The sequence below is a fragment of the Sturnira hondurensis genome, unplaced genomic scaffold (assembly GCF_014824575.4).
Source record: "Sturnira hondurensis isolate 20B ecotype Veracruz unplaced genomic scaffold, ASM1482457v3 Scaffold0014302, whole genome shotgun sequence".
Classification (NCBI taxonomy): domain Eukaryota; kingdom Metazoa; phylum Chordata; class Mammalia; order Chiroptera; family Phyllostomidae; genus Sturnira; species Sturnira hondurensis.
Genome location: NW_028086933.1, coordinates 10,256,235 through 10,272,701, shown reverse-complemented (window position 1 = coordinate 10,272,701; position 16,467 = coordinate 10,256,235). Strand labels below are relative to the sequence as shown.

General features: G+C 42.0%; 1 pseudogene; it reads right to left on the bottom strand.

The window, feature by feature from the left end:
• Nucleotides 1-15,282: 15,282 nt before the first annotated feature.
• Nucleotides 15,283-15,446, bottom strand: LOC118998527 (uncharacterized; annotated as a pseudogene).
• Between the last annotated feature and the right edge of the window lie 1,021 nt (nt 15,447-16,467).

Sequence of the window (16,467 nt, the reverse complement as noted above, 5' to 3'; positions counted from 1 at the left end):
TTTTTTAAAAGTTTCATTCAACTATAGACTGGCAAACTTGGTTTCTGTTGACATCAACATTTTAGAGTCAGCCTTTCAATAGTGATCATCAGGAACTAATAATACAGGTTCATGAGATTAAACCCTACCAAACGAAAGCCTCTCTCTCATAAGGTTGGTTATCAAATTGGCAAATTGATGGATGGAATGTATTTTGACATTCAGCAGGACATTTCGCAAGTTGTTTTTATAATGAAATTGTTGTAAATAAAATAAACAGCCTGTGCTTTTAGTTTAATTCTCCAAGCATGTTTAAGAAACATTGACAGCTCTGTGAGCTTTCTATCGTGCACTGTCAACTGTGTCTTAACTTGGAGTTAAGAACCTCCAGTGCACTTGAAAATAAAGCAATGTTTTTGGCAACTGAAACATTAAAAAACCTCATCATCTGTTAAGTAATCAGATCATCCTAGGTAATTGTACTTTGTACAATTGTACTTAGCACCAGTGTAATGAGTGCCAGTAAGACCTCATTAGAGGATTCTCATTGATTCTCACTTTAGTCGGCTGAATTGTTTTCCTCCCAAGACAGGTCCTCTCAGAACTATGAATGTGACTATTTGGGATGAGGGTCTCTGTATTAAGGGTCAGCAAATTAAATAAGATCATCCTGGCTTTGGGGTGAGTCCTAAATCCAATGACAGCTGTCTATATAAGAAGAGAGAGAGACAAAATGAAGACAAAAGCAGAACCTGAAGTCAAGGAAAAAGCAGTTAAAAGCCAGGGAAACCTTCAGATTGCCAGGGACGAGCAGAAAGGGGGCCACAGCTCTGTCAACACCTGAGTTTCAGACTTCTGCATGCAGAACTGTGACAGAGGAAACCTTTGCTGTATAAAGCCACCCAGTATGTGGTCACTTGCTGTGGGATATTAGTTCTGTCACTGTCATATTTAAGCAAAGATGTGATGAACAGAACAATGAGTAGTCTGGGAAATGGGGTTGAGGTCTAACTATTCAAGAGGCTGCCAGAGAAGAGAGGAAAAGACAACGTAGTTTGAGTGCTGCTCTGAGGAAAGCACTGCCAGTGCCTTCTGCCCCTTACACTTCTTGCAACCTGCTCTTCAGTGCTGCTTCCTTCATTCCTCTTCTAAGGAAATACTGAGTGCTGACAGTGTGCCAGGCCCTCCTTTAAGGCACTTGGGGTAAACCAGTGAGGGAAAGACACAGGTGAAATGCAGGAAGTTGAAGTTCTGGTGGGAGGAGTCAGGAAAGCAGGTAGTTGAAGAACAGAATAAAAACCAAAGGTTTGTTTGCTTGTTTTTGCTTTTAATTCCCAATTTGGATGAAGATGTAAATCACCTCCCTTGTAGCTTCAGGAGAGGCTTTGACCTGAGAATGGTTAACATCAAGGATGCATTTAGAGACCCTTAATCCACTCTGGGATGATACAACAGTCAGAAATCTCTTCAGCATTGATTACCAAAAAAAAAAAAAAGAATTCAGAGAAAACTTCCACATCTTACCTAGGCTTACTTTTCTTATTATTTCTTTAGGACTGTGACTTACTGTTTACAACCAACATTACAGATATTACTTTTAAAGATGCATATAAAGGAAAAGTATGCAAATATTTCACCAGGGCAAGAAACCCATGAGAAGCTTGGGTGATTGAATCATGAAGCAATACTATCCCACTGTTGGCCATTTTCTCTTTCAGGACAAAATACCCAGGAGGAATTGAAATTTTTCTTGATTGCTTTGTATTTGTAAACCCATATCTGTAAGAGACCATGAGAAACAGAGAAAGCATTTTCAATTTTATGTAGAGAATTAACAGGAAAAAAATAGGTTTCAAACCTACTACAGAATCTATTATATGTTCATTTTGCTAGAACTCATCTCTTCCTCAACATGAAAGATGCTACCAATTACTAATGTACTGATGTTTGTACTAAGGCCAGTAAATTACAATGACATGTGTATTTTTCAGAAACATGTTTTATTTTGGTTGCATAGCTGCAGATGCAGACTGCTCTACCGACCTGGGTTATAAAGATTTCATTTGTTATTGTTGACTTGGCTTTTAATTCAATTAACTGCTATACAGTGATGTTCCCCTCAAATTTGTTATTTAAAGCACTTCTGTGTGCAGGATGGAGGGACAGGGGCACTGAAAAGCAAGCCATCTCTTTGTTTCCAGGGACAATATCTGCTTAGGAACAATGTAAATACACAGAGTAGATGCAGAAGAAGCACAGGCTACAGGGTTCTTCCTCTTCCTATAAAAGGAGGAATCCAGAAACTACTGCACAAACCTCCTGTGCCCTCATAGCCTGAGATCTTGCACAGAAACCACATCCAGGGCTGTGGATTTACATGAACAAATAGAGGAAGGCCTTCCAAAACTGCAGCCTAATGCTGTTTACACTATAAATAAGGAAGACACAAACAGCCTTCTGATGGCTATTGTCACCTCTTGGCTGCCTGTGGGAACAAAGGCTTGCTGGAGAGGTGTGGCTGTCCCATCTCTAAGATCCATCCTTTTAGTGAGACTTGGGAAGTGTGACAGATAAGAGATCTGGAAATGAGCATTCTCAAGCTCTCCATATGACTGTTTTTGAAAACCACACAGGGGCTGAGTTTCCTCACCTATCATTTCTTCCAAACAAGCCAGAAGGGAATGAATTTGCAGCAGGAATGACAGCTCTACCTCGTAACCTGGCCTGGTGCTGGAATCCTTCCCCACTTTGGCCATGCCACTGGTCTGCAAAGGTCCAGAGATTAGGATCCCAGTACAGTTGGGTGCATCAATAGGTCGAGACTTTTTGAAAGAGCTCTCTGCACAAAGCTTGGCGCTCCTTGTATGAAATATAGCAAGTTATGAAGACAGTCTCTGCCCTCAGAGCTGTAATTCTAGTTGAGCAGAGAAACCAGTAAGAATTCAGTAAGTGGAACAGAAAGGGTGACCATGTTCAGTCAGGCTCAAGGCTAGGACCCTCATGGATACCCTGCAGTCTACTTTCTCCTTTACCTGCAGATCATGCAGCTGTCTGCTGGCTTCCTTTGCACTCTGTACACTACCCTCTTTTCTATTTTCTGCCAGGCTCTCAGCCATTCATCTTCACCCAGCTGAGCCAGTAAGCTAGGTCCAGTTTCTCTTCCTCCATGAAATCTTCTGTGTACCACTTGTGTGAGAAGTCTTGCTTCCTCTTTTGCACGCTCACTGCATTTACTGTGGTTCCCAAGCAGAGTGCTGAGGTGCCTAGGGCACTGCGGCAGGTTCACAGGCTGCTATGGAATATTTCAATTTTTTTAAAAAAAATCTCTGGCCGACACCATGAGAACTACTAGGTCAAGGTAGTGACAGTTTACACATAAGATTGTGCCACATTGTTTTTGATGGTATAGTTTTGCAGTTACTGTGACTTTGAAGGAAAGTTCCTTGTAAAAATCAATGTGGAACAGGAAATGAGGGTCATGGTGCTGTATTCAGCATGGTTCCAAGGTCTGGAAAGTTGTTCAGTGCCCATAAATAAATGATTGTAATTATTTAATAATGAAATACAAATATTTTTCTTTTAGTCTTTGGAGTATTACTTTTTCAATTGGCCACTGAGTTGTTAAATCAGTCATACTTATTAAGTTATTTGGATCTAATTATTTAATTACTTAGTAAATGAACTGTCACTGTGTGAATTCTTGTTTTAGCTCCTGCATGTATGTTTGGGAAGAAAACTGGGCTTGGTTTGCTTGTTTATTTGGTTACCCCCTGGGCTGGGATTCAGAAAAGAGAAAGTTTTCTCCAGAAGACCCAAAATAGGTTTAAGAATGGAGAAAAACTGCCCAGCAGGCAGATCAGAGAGAATTTGGTGAGTTTAGATGGGAAGAGAACCCAAAACAAGGGAAAGGCCAAGAGAAATCCATAAATAAAGTTAAGTTTAATTAACTAAGTGGTTAGAGGAGTATATCACTCTTATGCAAAGTCTAGTCACAACTCCTCTGCACTAGGCTTTTGAACAAAATATGTTTTTCCTTATTTTGTAATGAGGGGTATATTTTAAGTAAACTTGTTTTATTACTAATAGTAGATGTTTTAAAGTTAGTACTAATGAGGAAATGAAAAGTTACTTCTCTTTGTTTGTTTACATTTGGTTTTGTTTTCAGTGCTTTAGATCTAGTTTTCCATGCCTGAAATACTCTGTTTTGCTCTTCAAAGTACCAGTCCACTCATTGTTGATAGCTAAATATAAATGAATTTGGGAAGAGCATTTTTCCAATGAATTTGCCAGTTCCTTTAGTTTCCTGAATAAAATCTTGAAGGCTAAATAACTATAGATTGTTCATTGACCGGAACCATGAGGACCAGAAAAGAAAGAAATCTTGGGAAGTTATAATGATCATCTCATGTTGGCAGCTAGGATATCTGTTAACACTACAATAGGACTAGTGCATGGTAACTCAGCCTCTCAGAACTCAGTTTCTTCATAATGTTTAAGTGAGATTTAAATAAGGTTGGATAATAGGATGATACACAAAGCAAACACCCAGAAAAGTTAATCTGAAATCAATATGACAATTGACTATGTGCTTCCCTTAAATGACTCCTTTCTTTTGTCCTTTCTATCTTCCTTCCAGGTGGCTGAGCATCCACATGACTCTGTATGTCATATTCTGCCTTCCTCTTCTATCACTATATTCCTCAGATTCTCATTTGTCAACATACCCTCTGGTCGCTAATGTGCTGGCTCTTGAATTTGTATACTTGGTGCTTTCTGTTTGGGGTTTCCCCCCCAGGGCCCTGAACATGCCATGGACAAGTGCTCAGTGAGGATCTGATGAGGATCTAGAGGGCCATGGTGTGACTGCCATGTTCAAATGTGGGGGCCCAAAAAAACTGTCAATGAGATTTTCTTCTGAGCAAGGAAATTTACACTCAAGTACTGGTTACATAAGTGACTCTGGAGCCAGATGGTTGTGCTCACAAAACAAATTCTGGCTGTGCTATTAGTGGTTGTATGATCTTAAGCAATTTACTCAATTTTTCTGAGCTTCTGTTTCCTCATCTATAAAATGGGAACAATAATAACATGCGCTTCATGGGTTGCTTCATGCTTCATACATGAAAGTTCCTAGAAGCATGCTCCATCACTGGTGGCATCTTCTATCATGAGCCTAGTGTTAAGCCTGCACTCTTATCTATGGATTAAGTGACCACAATCAAGACTTTTAACTTCTCAGTCTCAGATTTCTTATCTGCAAATGTTAATGGCACCTGTGTAGCTGCTTCACTATGTAGTTGTGATAGTAAACTGGAAAATTCTATACAAACATGAAATTTCAATTTATTACCAGTGCCTCCTCTTTTTCATTATAGTCAGCAGAGAACATGGGAAAGATCTCTTTTCCTAAGAGAGGATGCTCAGGGCTGGACACAGGTGCTCAGGCCCAGCCCAGGCCTCTACCAGCCACCGTGTTGGACATTGAGTAGCATCTCACCAGGGCACCCAGGGAAATGAGCTTCTTGGGTTCTCCCTGGGTTTGTGAATGATTCCAGAGCCTGGTTTTCTGTCTCTCCTCTTCTCAATTAGGAAAACAGTTGAGCACTGTCAGTTCTTTTTTCAGGTCTCAACAGGCCCTGGGCTGCCCTGGAAGGAAAGGGAGGAGAGGAGAGAAGACAAGAGGAAACTCTCCCTGTAAAACTTGGCTTTGACTGAATAGCTTCCAGTTGCCTTGAAATACAATCTTCTTTTGAACTCAAATTTGCCATCAGTCACATTCTTGGAAGCTAATGAGCTCCAGCCGCATCCTGACAGCCAGGAGTGATAATACCTTTCTGAGAGCCCCCCTGCTGGGGTGGTAGGAGCCAGCTGCCTGCTGAAGCTTCCTTTCACCTGCTCAGGGAGGCTGGAGTGCTGGGGACTTCAGCCCTGCGGAACCTAATGGACATTCTATTATCTGGGTTTAAGAGAGAAACTGATCCTCTTTCTAACTGCTGACTCTAGAACTGAGGAATACTTTGATATCTTTTTTATATACCCTTATTGAATTCCCAAACACCTGGCTCCTCCACTCCAAGCAAATTTGACCCCATGCCAACATTCACTATCTACTGATCAATTAATTTAACAAATATGTATTCAGTACCTACCAGGGGTTCTAGGCATTGGAAAAAAGAGTGGACCAAGGGGGGAAAAACCACCTGCTTTCCATAAAGTGCATCCCAACACTTAGCGAACAGACAAAAGTCAGGTCTAAAATACACCAGAGAAAAAGACCTGGATTTCAAGTCAAAAGATCCAGGTTTGAGAGAGAACTCTGCCATGTAAATGACATGTGGCAATTGGCTAAACCACTTAGGTTCCCTGGGGCTCACTTGTCCCATCTCTAGTGGGAATCACATGGCCTGTTCCTCTGCTGTTCTTGCAGTGATTATGAGAAGGGAAAAAACCATTTTGTGTGGTGCCATATTCCATGCTAATTGACCCACTACAGAGCTTCTGTATCACTCCAAACCTTGTATTCAGTTATAGAAGGAATATTTATTGAGCACCAACTGTATACCAGGCATTTGGAATACAAAGGTGAATAAGATCTGGCCTGTGCCTTGGAAAAGATATACATAAATATCTGATTATGAAGCTGTGTGGTGAAGGTGTCATTGCCATTCAAAAGAACATTGGGAGAGTTGAGGGGGCATCTAGCACAGTCCAGGCTGTGAAGGAGGGTGGGATACTTGAGCTGAGTCTTAAATGCTGTGTTGGAGGTGGTCAGGTAGGAAGAGTGGCAGTGGAGGGGAGCATTCCTGGTAAACAGATATTGGAAACCAACTATAGCCTAGTTCTGTGGTTCCAAGGTGTTAACTATTAACAGAGACTGATGAGAGAACTGATGCCTACAGGAAGGAGCTTATAGAAGGCCGTGTCTATCATGGTGAAGTGTTGGAGTTAGGGGATGACACTGAAAGGCTTTGAGCAAGGACATCATAGCATCAGCTTCATATGCTAGTTAATGGCAGTTATATAAAGGACTGATTGAAAGGACACCTACGGGAACTGAGACAAGAATATTACTGTATATCTGCAAGTAAGATAGGGCCCTGAATTAGGGTGGGGGAGAGAGGTTAGGATAGATTTGGGAAATATTTAGAATCTGGAATTACAGGGCTTGGTAATTGCTTAGATGTAGGGTGAGGAGGGTCAGCAGATAAAAATGATTCCTAGGTAGAGGGTATAACAGGAATCAGAAAGGGGAGAAGGTTTCAGTGGAGGGAGGAAATGTTTTAGATGCTTATTGAGTTTCTTGGTGGAGCAGTTTAGCAGTCGATTGAATATAGGCCATTCTTGCTTTGCATAGTTCCTCACACGCATTTTTCATTTGCCACATATATTTAATAACACTAATTCCTCAACCCCACAGTTCACTTGTCAGTTACCATGGCATATGAACCATGAGCAGTCACATAAAGCATCTATTTCTCTGCCAGTTCTTCAGTCCATAAATCACTGCATACTAACAGATGTGCATCATAGTCCATGACCAACCACATCATTAAAAAAAAGTGTGTCAAATTTGAACAATACAGAAAGCAAGAGTAAAGCTCCAAGTCAAGCTAACGCCTATCTCTGGCCCTTTGCTTCCATCCCCATGCCCTCACCTGAAAGGGTTTTCTGGAAGAAGCAGGACTTCAAGCCAAGCCCTCAGACACAGTGGTGGAGAACTGTTATATCTTTCAATGTCTTCAGAGTGAAAGCCAAAAACTTTCCAGGCTAGCTTGGCAGAGATTTTTCTGTTTTGCACAGACAATGCAATTCCTGTTCTACTAGACCTGGAAACCACACCCAGCACCCAAAATCACAGAAAAAAATAAGACAGAAGACAAATATCACTGTTTGTCTTCTCTATATCCCAACAAGTGATGTCTCCTCTTGGACTGAAAAAAAGGAGAGGAGAAAGAAAGTGGGGGCTGGGATAAATGGTAGAAATGGCACTAGCCTAGAAGCCTGTTTTTTCATCTGAAAAATGAGGTCGTTTGGCCACTTCACAGGCCTGTTGCAAAGCCCAAAGCAGACAACACATATTAGAGAACTTTTTCAACAGTAAAAGACTGTTCAATATCTGAGAATAAAAGATAGAAGAGATGAAGAATATGGATCTTAGTTTCCTGTCCCCCTCAGAAATAATAACAACAACCTCAAAAAACATATTGAGCTCCGACTACTATACAGAGGTTCTGTACTGTAATTATCAGCTTTTATCAATTTTGTGTTGGAGCAAGTCAGCTAGAGCCTTTCAGGATTGTCTCATTCAGTTCACTAAAGTTTTATTAACTTTCAGCCATTATCAGCATCTAGCTGCTAATCGTGGGAATGAATTTACCAGGAACAAGAAGACAGGGCATTTTAGATTTGGAAGATAAGAAGCAAAGTTTCATAGAATGGGCTGAGGTTAGGCCAGCCACCTTCAGTGCTGGCAGGATCTGGCAGGAATTGGGAAGCCTTGGGATCCAACAAATCTGGATCAAGTTTCAGTGGCCCCACTGATTTAGGACAAAGAAGGCACCTAAGATCTATTTACCTTAATTTTCTCTAACACTGAAATATTAATAGGATCCTTTCATAGTGATGCTGTGAGTCTTCAGTAATGAGCATACCACATTCCCATAGGAAATGTTCACTGCTAGCTACTAGCTTGTCCAAAGATATTGGCAGGCTTTTCCTCTCTGGCCACTGAGGAGGCTTCATCACCAGTATTAGCAATCACTTTCATGAGTTACCTCCAGGGAGCTCTGTGTCAGGCCAAGCCCAGTTCACAAGATCCTTCATGCCTTTTTGCAGGATAATCTGAGCTTTCCTCAATGCAGAATTCTGGGAAGGAATTCATAAAAAGTGGTCATCGGTGAGTCAGACAATTACTGGGATTGGTCTATGTTTTTTATTTATTTATCTTCTTTCCTTCCCCTTCACCTCTCTTCCTCCCTCCTTTCCACCCTTTTTCTCCTCTTCTTTCTTCCTCCTCTTTCTTCTTCTCTCTTCTCTGCCACTCTCTTTTTTGTGTGTGAAAAATATTTATTGAGCCCCTATTATAAACCAGACATAATTTTAGAGCTGGTGATGTAGTAGTGAATAAAACAATGTTCCTATCCTCAAGAAGCTTAAGTTCTAGTTGAGGGAGAGAGACGAAGAAGCCAACTGTGTACTGATGAGAGCTGTGGGAAAACAATTAAGGAGGGAAAGTACACAGGATCAGAAGTGGGAGAGTGTTCCATTTTAAGGTTGGGGAAGAACTTGTTGAGAAGGTGGCATTTAAATAGATGCTTGTTGTGGGGTTGATTTTACTATTGCATTTCTCTCCCTGCTCATAGCTGCAGACCCCACTGCAGTGGGTACAACCTCTCCCTCTTTTCTCAGGTTGTCACTGCTGGACTGCAGGCCGTAAGGGTCCCAAGGTGACTTAAAGGAAGAGAGAGGAAGTAAAGTAGTTTTTAGGGTCATTCTGCTACCTTCTCTCATGGTCATTTCACTGCCAAGGGGACCCCATTGACAACATCCACATGCCCTTCTCATTTCCCACTTTGGTGAGACCCATCCTCTTTTCACTCCTAAGTTCCTTTCCCAGCTCCTAGCTGAAAGGTCTTGGGAGATGCATGTATCTGTTTTTCCCTTGAGAGGATCTCTCACCCATTGCTTCATCATCACTACCATGATACATATCTGCCTCTTCTCACAGATGTTGGTAAGAAATGGAGAAAGAGAGAAAAGAACAAGTGGAGGAGGAAGAAGAGGGGGAGGAGAAGAAGAAAAAAAAGGAGAGAGAGGAAAGTGGAGACAGAGGGAGAGGGAAAGTATGAGAAAGTCGTAGACCTGAGGCTTCAAATACTCTCCCCACAAACACCGCCCTTGTAAGTGGTTAAACAAGCCTCAGAAGCTCTCAGAGGACTTGGATTTTGCTTCGGGCATCATAAGTGGACCTTCCTCTAATGCTTGCTGCTATCTCTTCTGCAGTTAAACAAGAGAGAAAACCTGGCAGAAGCAACAAGTGGCAGAGGTGAAGGAAAAGACAGGGTGAAAGTCTGGAGCTGGCTGGAGAGGGGGTTAAAGGAGCAAAGACACATAGCAAGTGCCACCCTGGAGAGCCTGGAGGTTTGGGCAGGTCCCTGCTGTCAGAAGTCCCCTCTAGCTCTAGCCTTTTCAGGGTCCCTACGGAGTGCCTGCCAGAGGCCACAGGATCCCTCCGAGGTGCCTGGTGGGTGCGTGAGCCAGTGAGGTCAGTGACAAAATACCAGATAGGCCTATGATCAGCCCACATCAGCCAGAGGGAGCCCTGCCGGTGCTGTGCCCACAGACCCAGCATGTGCAAAAATGGCACTGAGTCTCCCACAAAGCGAGGGAAGAATTGCCAAACTCATTTCTGCTCTGAAGTCAAAGAAAACCTAGTATAAACATGGTGGGCTCTTTGAATTATCCACATGAAATGTCTAACCTGTTTAGCCTGAAGCAGTTGAGATTTAATAATGGGATATTCCTATGGTGATTTTATTAGAAACTTTAATAATCAGCTAGCATGTATTGAGAACCTGTATCATATCAGCCACTGGGCTCCAGGCATCTTGCCATGTACTCTTCTCCCTGAAATTCTTGTAAGGACCCCCCACCCTGAGACACATGCATATACCACTACCACCAATGTTATGGTGAGGAAGCCTCTCTGAGGTTCATCAACATTAAGTAACTTACTCAAAGTCATGCAACTGGTAACTGTTGAAGACAGAATTGAAAGCCAAGACTGGCTAACTCAAAAACATGCAGTCTCCACCACTGAGCTAACCTGTTCCTACTTCCACTTAAGAACTAAACAGGCAAGCAGATTCCATCCTTCCAGTGCTCTTCTATACAAGGCAAACTTGACAGCTGGTTTTTCCTAAACTGCTTTTTCCCAAAAATCTAAGCAATTCTGTAAGAGTTAGAGCTTCTGGGAGTGATTCAAAAGTTGAGATTTATCATCCCATTTAGAAGTTAGCACCTAATACCATACAAGTACTTTTAAAATAAAAAGTATCTTTTACAACATATTATGTGTTTTATTTTTAGATGATAATTTATTACATACATATGACAGCATTTGGTAAAAACCAAATGATAAGGTAGAATTCAGCCTCAATTTCATCTTTCTAATTCATTCACTCAGGCATTTATGGGGAAGCCTCCTGAAGACACTTATGGAAAGAAAATGAGTTGAAGTATTTGAAAGCTTCTAAACAGAACTTCCCCAAAGCAAAAGGTCATAGAACATAGATGTTTCTACCCAACTCAAACATTTTCAGGAAAGAGAGAAACTGAATCATTTCAACATAATTAGAAACCCTTCCCTAAAAAAATTCCTGCATCTTTGTTTCAACCCTCCCCACTGCTCCTCACCCCAGTTGTTTACCAAAGCACCACTCCCCTCTGCTTTCCTATGCCCCAGTCCTGCGCTCTGTTGCCCCCAACTCTAGGCAAGCCACTGTGCTTTCTCTCTCTCTCTTCTGGAGACTTAATGATCTCTTACCAGTTCTCTGTGCACTATCGCCCTCTCCAATCTATTTTTCTCATTGTAGCCAGAGTAATTTTTTTAAAGCACAAATCTAACTTTGATAAAGATCCAAATTCTTACCACGTCTTGTAAAGGGTATTCTTGGTTGCTTAGCAGAAACCACTGCCTTCTTCCTCTCTCCTAGCTGAGAAATGCTATCAGCTAGGGAGTGTGGAGATGCAAGCAACAGAGTACCTGACTCTGGTGGCTTGAACAATAAAGACCCTTAATCATCTCATATACAAATGTTCCATGTTTAGTGTGGCTGCTCCACAATGTTGTCCAAGGCCTGTGCATTTTCCACTCTGTCATCTTCACTATATTTGCTGTTGGCCCTCATTTCTGTTACCTTATAAATACTAGATGGACCCTGCAGAACCAGGTGTCACAACTCTATTGAAGGCAGGAAGCCCCAGAATCATGGTAAGTGGTTAAAGGTCATTCCTCACCATCAGTTTCCTTTAATAAACAACAATAATATTCCCCAGAAGCCTCCCAGCAGAGTTATTTCATCTCATGTTTGGTACTGTGTTATATGGAACCATCTAACTACAGAAAAGGCTGGAAAAGTAAAAATGTGGAAAAGAAGAAATATATGACTAAGACTGACTTAAACCCAGCATGATTCATCAGGTGGCCAATGGCATGTGGAGGGAGGTTTAGGGGGACTTTTGTGAAGTCCTTCCTTTACTTTTCTAGGAGAGTACCTGGAAGTGATCTTGCCCCAGGATGTAGTCTCCCATGGGTATAAAGCTCTTTAATCCCATAGCCGTCTCTTTTTCAGACTGATGTACAGTGATGCACAGGGAAAGGCAATGCCCAGGGAAATCAGAGCAGCACAGATGAGCCCTGCATTTGGCAGTCTCTGAGGTGCCCCCTGCCATGGTTCCTGCCTCCTGATATCTGCCCTATTATGCCATCTCCTCTCTTTAAGTGTGAGCAGGATGTAGGGACTCTCTTCTAAAAGATTGGGTCAGAAGTGGTGGCATATAATTTCTGACTGTAGGTTACAAAAAGATTGCAGCTTCCATTGTGGGTGCTCCCTCTCTGCTACCTTGCACTTGGGGAAGTAAGCTTCCATGCTATGAGCAGCACTGTGGAAAAGACCACATGTTGAAGAACTGAAGCACTTGGTCTAACCACCCACAAGAAACTAAAGCCTGCCAAAAACCACTCGACTAATTTGGGAAGCAGATCCCTCAGCCCTAGTCAAGTCTTGCAATAGCCACCATCCTGGTTAATAGCTTGGCTGCAGTCTCCTGAGAGAGCTTGAGCACGAGCCACCCAACTGAACTGTTCTTAGAGTCTTGGCCCAGAGAAACTTTGAGATGATAAATGTTTCTTTCAGCTGCTAAGTTTTGTGGTAGTTTTTTATGTTACAATTGTTAGCTAACACAGTTATCAGATTAAGTCATTTCTCATCTGCTCTTGCTGAAGGCTTCCAGTTGTATAAAACAATACATTTTTTTAATCTCATAGGCCAACTTAAGTTAGGTTTCTGTTACTTGCAGCCAAAAGCACACTGCCTCTTTAGCAGTATCTGCACAAACTTTCTCCTTGCTTTGAAACTGCTCCAGCCACAGTGCCTCTTCTAACCCCTCAAGCACCCCATGCTCCTTTTCACCTCTGGGTTTTTACTAATTTTTAATAATTAATTTATTTTTCAACTACAATTGACATATAATATTATATAGTTTCAGGTATACAACAGAGTTATTAGACATTTATAGTCCTTACTAAGAGATTACCCCTATGAGCCTAGGGTTTTTACTCATTTTATTCCCATTAGTCAGAGCTCTCTCTATTTTATCTTATTAATTCTTTCTAGTGTTTCAGACTTTAACTTGAAATCCCATTCCTTGGCAAATTGCCCTAACATCCTCCAAATTATGTCAAGTCCCCCTCTTATGCATTTTTAGAGCATTGTGTATCTTTCTTTGGGTGTTTATGGCAGTGGGTGCTTCTGCTTTGTGTAATCATTCGGTTGCCTCTGTCTTCCTTCTGCCTGAGGAAAGAACTCCAAGTGCTTGGGCTCCATTGTACCACAGTGCTCAATACAGTGCTGGAGTAAGGCAAGCTCTCAATTAGTAATTAAGGAGTGAAGAAGAAAAGGCTTTAAGTGACTGTCCAAAGACTCAGTGATTGTCCTAGAAAAGAGCCAGGACTAAGTATATAGCTTTTGGAGTCAGCAATATAGAGAGGATATTTGAATTCCTGGGAGAATGTGGTCTCGCAGGAGAAATATATGGGATTGAAGATAAAACCTGAGGATATAGTCTGTGGAGGCTGGGGAAAAAGAAGACTCAGCAGGAGAAGTCTAAAGGTGATGAGAGAGAAAGACTAAAATGCCAGGGTCACTTAACTTTCAGAAGTTACTTCAAATCCTTGTGAGAGGATAAGAGGTGGGAATCTCAGAGTGTTAGCCAAGCCAGTGGATGTGGTACAAACCAAGCCAGATTGCAGAAAAGTACTCAGAGTGTGGGGCCCTGAGAAGGGCACATGAGTAACTCCTTCTACTGAAGCTAATGGGCCAGAATAGGCCACCCCCACCTCATACCCCTTCTTGAAGCCCCGCTTGTCAGAATGGCCATGAGACCTATGATGGAAGTATATCACTTTGAAGGCAGTGCCAATCACAGTGATGTGTGCATGAAAAGGAATTCTCTTTTTTCTTTTTTTAAATTTTATTTATTTATCTTTAGAGGGGAAGGGAAGGAGAGAAGGAGAGAAATATCAATGTATGGTTGCCTCTCATGAGTCCCCTGCTGGGAACTGGTCTGCAACCCAAGCATGTACCCTGACTGGGAATTGAACCGTGATTGTGTGGTTCATAGGCCCGCGCTCAATCCACTGAGCTACACCAGCCAGGGCAAAAGGAATTCTTTTTAAAAAATATATTTTATTTATTATGCTATTACAGTTGTACCATTCATTCCCCTCTGCCCTGCATATGCCCTCCCACCTACATTCCCCCGCCCTTTAGTTCATGTCCATGGGTCATACTTATATGTGTTTGGCTTCTACATTTCCCATACTATTCTTACCCCTCCCCTTGTCTATTCTCTACCTTCTATTGTAAGGTTACGACAAAATGGAAAATGCAACAAGGTGTAAAGCAGGATGTTATTGCTTAAGGCTGTACTCCCCGCTCCCAGAATGTTCCAGGAAGATGGGATGAGTGGTTAGCCAAGTAAATAGCCAAATAAGGTAAATATGTGGAGCAAGGCAGACCACCAGAATCTGCCCGCCAACGAGTAACCCCGCCAATCAAAAGAAAAAGCTGTGTTCAATTGCACCAATTGCTAACAGCCACATCTGCTTCTGGATACTGCTTGCTTGCTGTGCTCTATAAAACCCCTGTAGTCTGTAAGCCAGGCGCGACTTCCATATTGCAGCTCTGAGGAGCTACGTGACTCCGGTCACAGTTGGGGAAGTTCGCCCCTGCGCAGGTAAAGCTTTTGGCCCATAAATAACATCACGAGCTCTAAGTGCCTGGACATTTGGTTTCTCGCCATTCGAATACAACACTATCTATGCTACTTATTCTCTGTACCTTCTCCCCACTCTCTCCTCCTCCCACTCCCCTGTTGATAACCCTCCATGTGATCTCCATTTTTGTGGTTCTGTTCCTGTTCTAGTTGTTTGCTCAGTTTGTTTCTGTTTTTGTTTTAGGTGTGGTTGTTAGCAACTTTGAGTTTGCTATCATTTTACTGTACATGTTTTTATCTTCTTTTTCTTACACAAGTCCCTTTAACATTTCATATAATAAGGACGTGGTGATGATGAACTCCTTTAACTTGACTACTTGAGAAGCACTTTATCTGCCCTTCCATTCTATTAGCAATAATCGTGCCTCGGATAAACCTCATTGGCTATGATACTGCCACTGTGCAAAGCTCTGCCTTTCCATTCTAAATGAAAGCTTTTCTGGATAGAGCAATCTTGGATGTAGGTCCCTGATTTTCATGACTTGGACTACTTCTTTCCAGACTGTTCTGGCTTCTAAAGTCTCTTTTGAGAAATCAGCTGACATCTTATGGGAACTCCTTTGTAGGTAACTCTCTCATTTTGTCTTCCTGCTTTTAAGGTTCTCTCCTTACCTTTAATCTTGGGTAATATAATTATGATGTGCCCTTGTGTGTTCCTCCTTGGGTCCAACTTCTCTGGGACTCTCTGAGCTTCCAGGACTTCCTAGAAGTCTATTTTCTTAGCCAGACTGGGGAAGTCTTCTTCATTATTTGTTCAAATAACTTTTCCATTTGTTGCTCTTCCTCTTGCCCTTCTGGTACCTCTATAATTCAGATGTTGGAACATTTAAAGATGTCCTGGAGGTTCCTAAGATGCTCATTTTTTGAATTCTTGTTTCTTCTTTCTTTTCTGATTGCTTGTTTCTTCCTTCTGGTCCACTCTGTTGATTTGAGTCCTGGTTTTCTTCCCATCACTATTGGTTCCCTGTACATTTTCCTTCATTTCATTTAGTGTAGCCTTAATTTTTTCATCTAATTTGCAACTAAATTCAACCAGTTCTGTGAGCATCCTGATAGCCAATATTTTGAACTGTGCATCTGACAGGTTGGCTATCTCTTTGTTGCTTAGTTGCATTTGCTGTGGAGCTTTGATCTGTTTTGTCATTTGGGCCATTTTTTTTGTCTTGTCGTGCCTGTTATGTATTCAGGGGCAGAGCCCTAGGTGTTCACCAGGGCAGGGCAACCCCCCTCGCTGGGTTGTGATGCTGTATGTGAGGGAGGGGTCGAAGAAGGAACAATGATGCTTGCTCCACTCTCTGCCAGATATCAGTCACTTCCCCCACTTCTACAAGCAAATTGGGCCTTTCTGGTGCTGATTCCCATGTGGGTGGGTTTGTGTATGTTTTAGGACCCTGTGGGTCTCTCAAGTGAACTCTCCTGTGATGCTGGGAT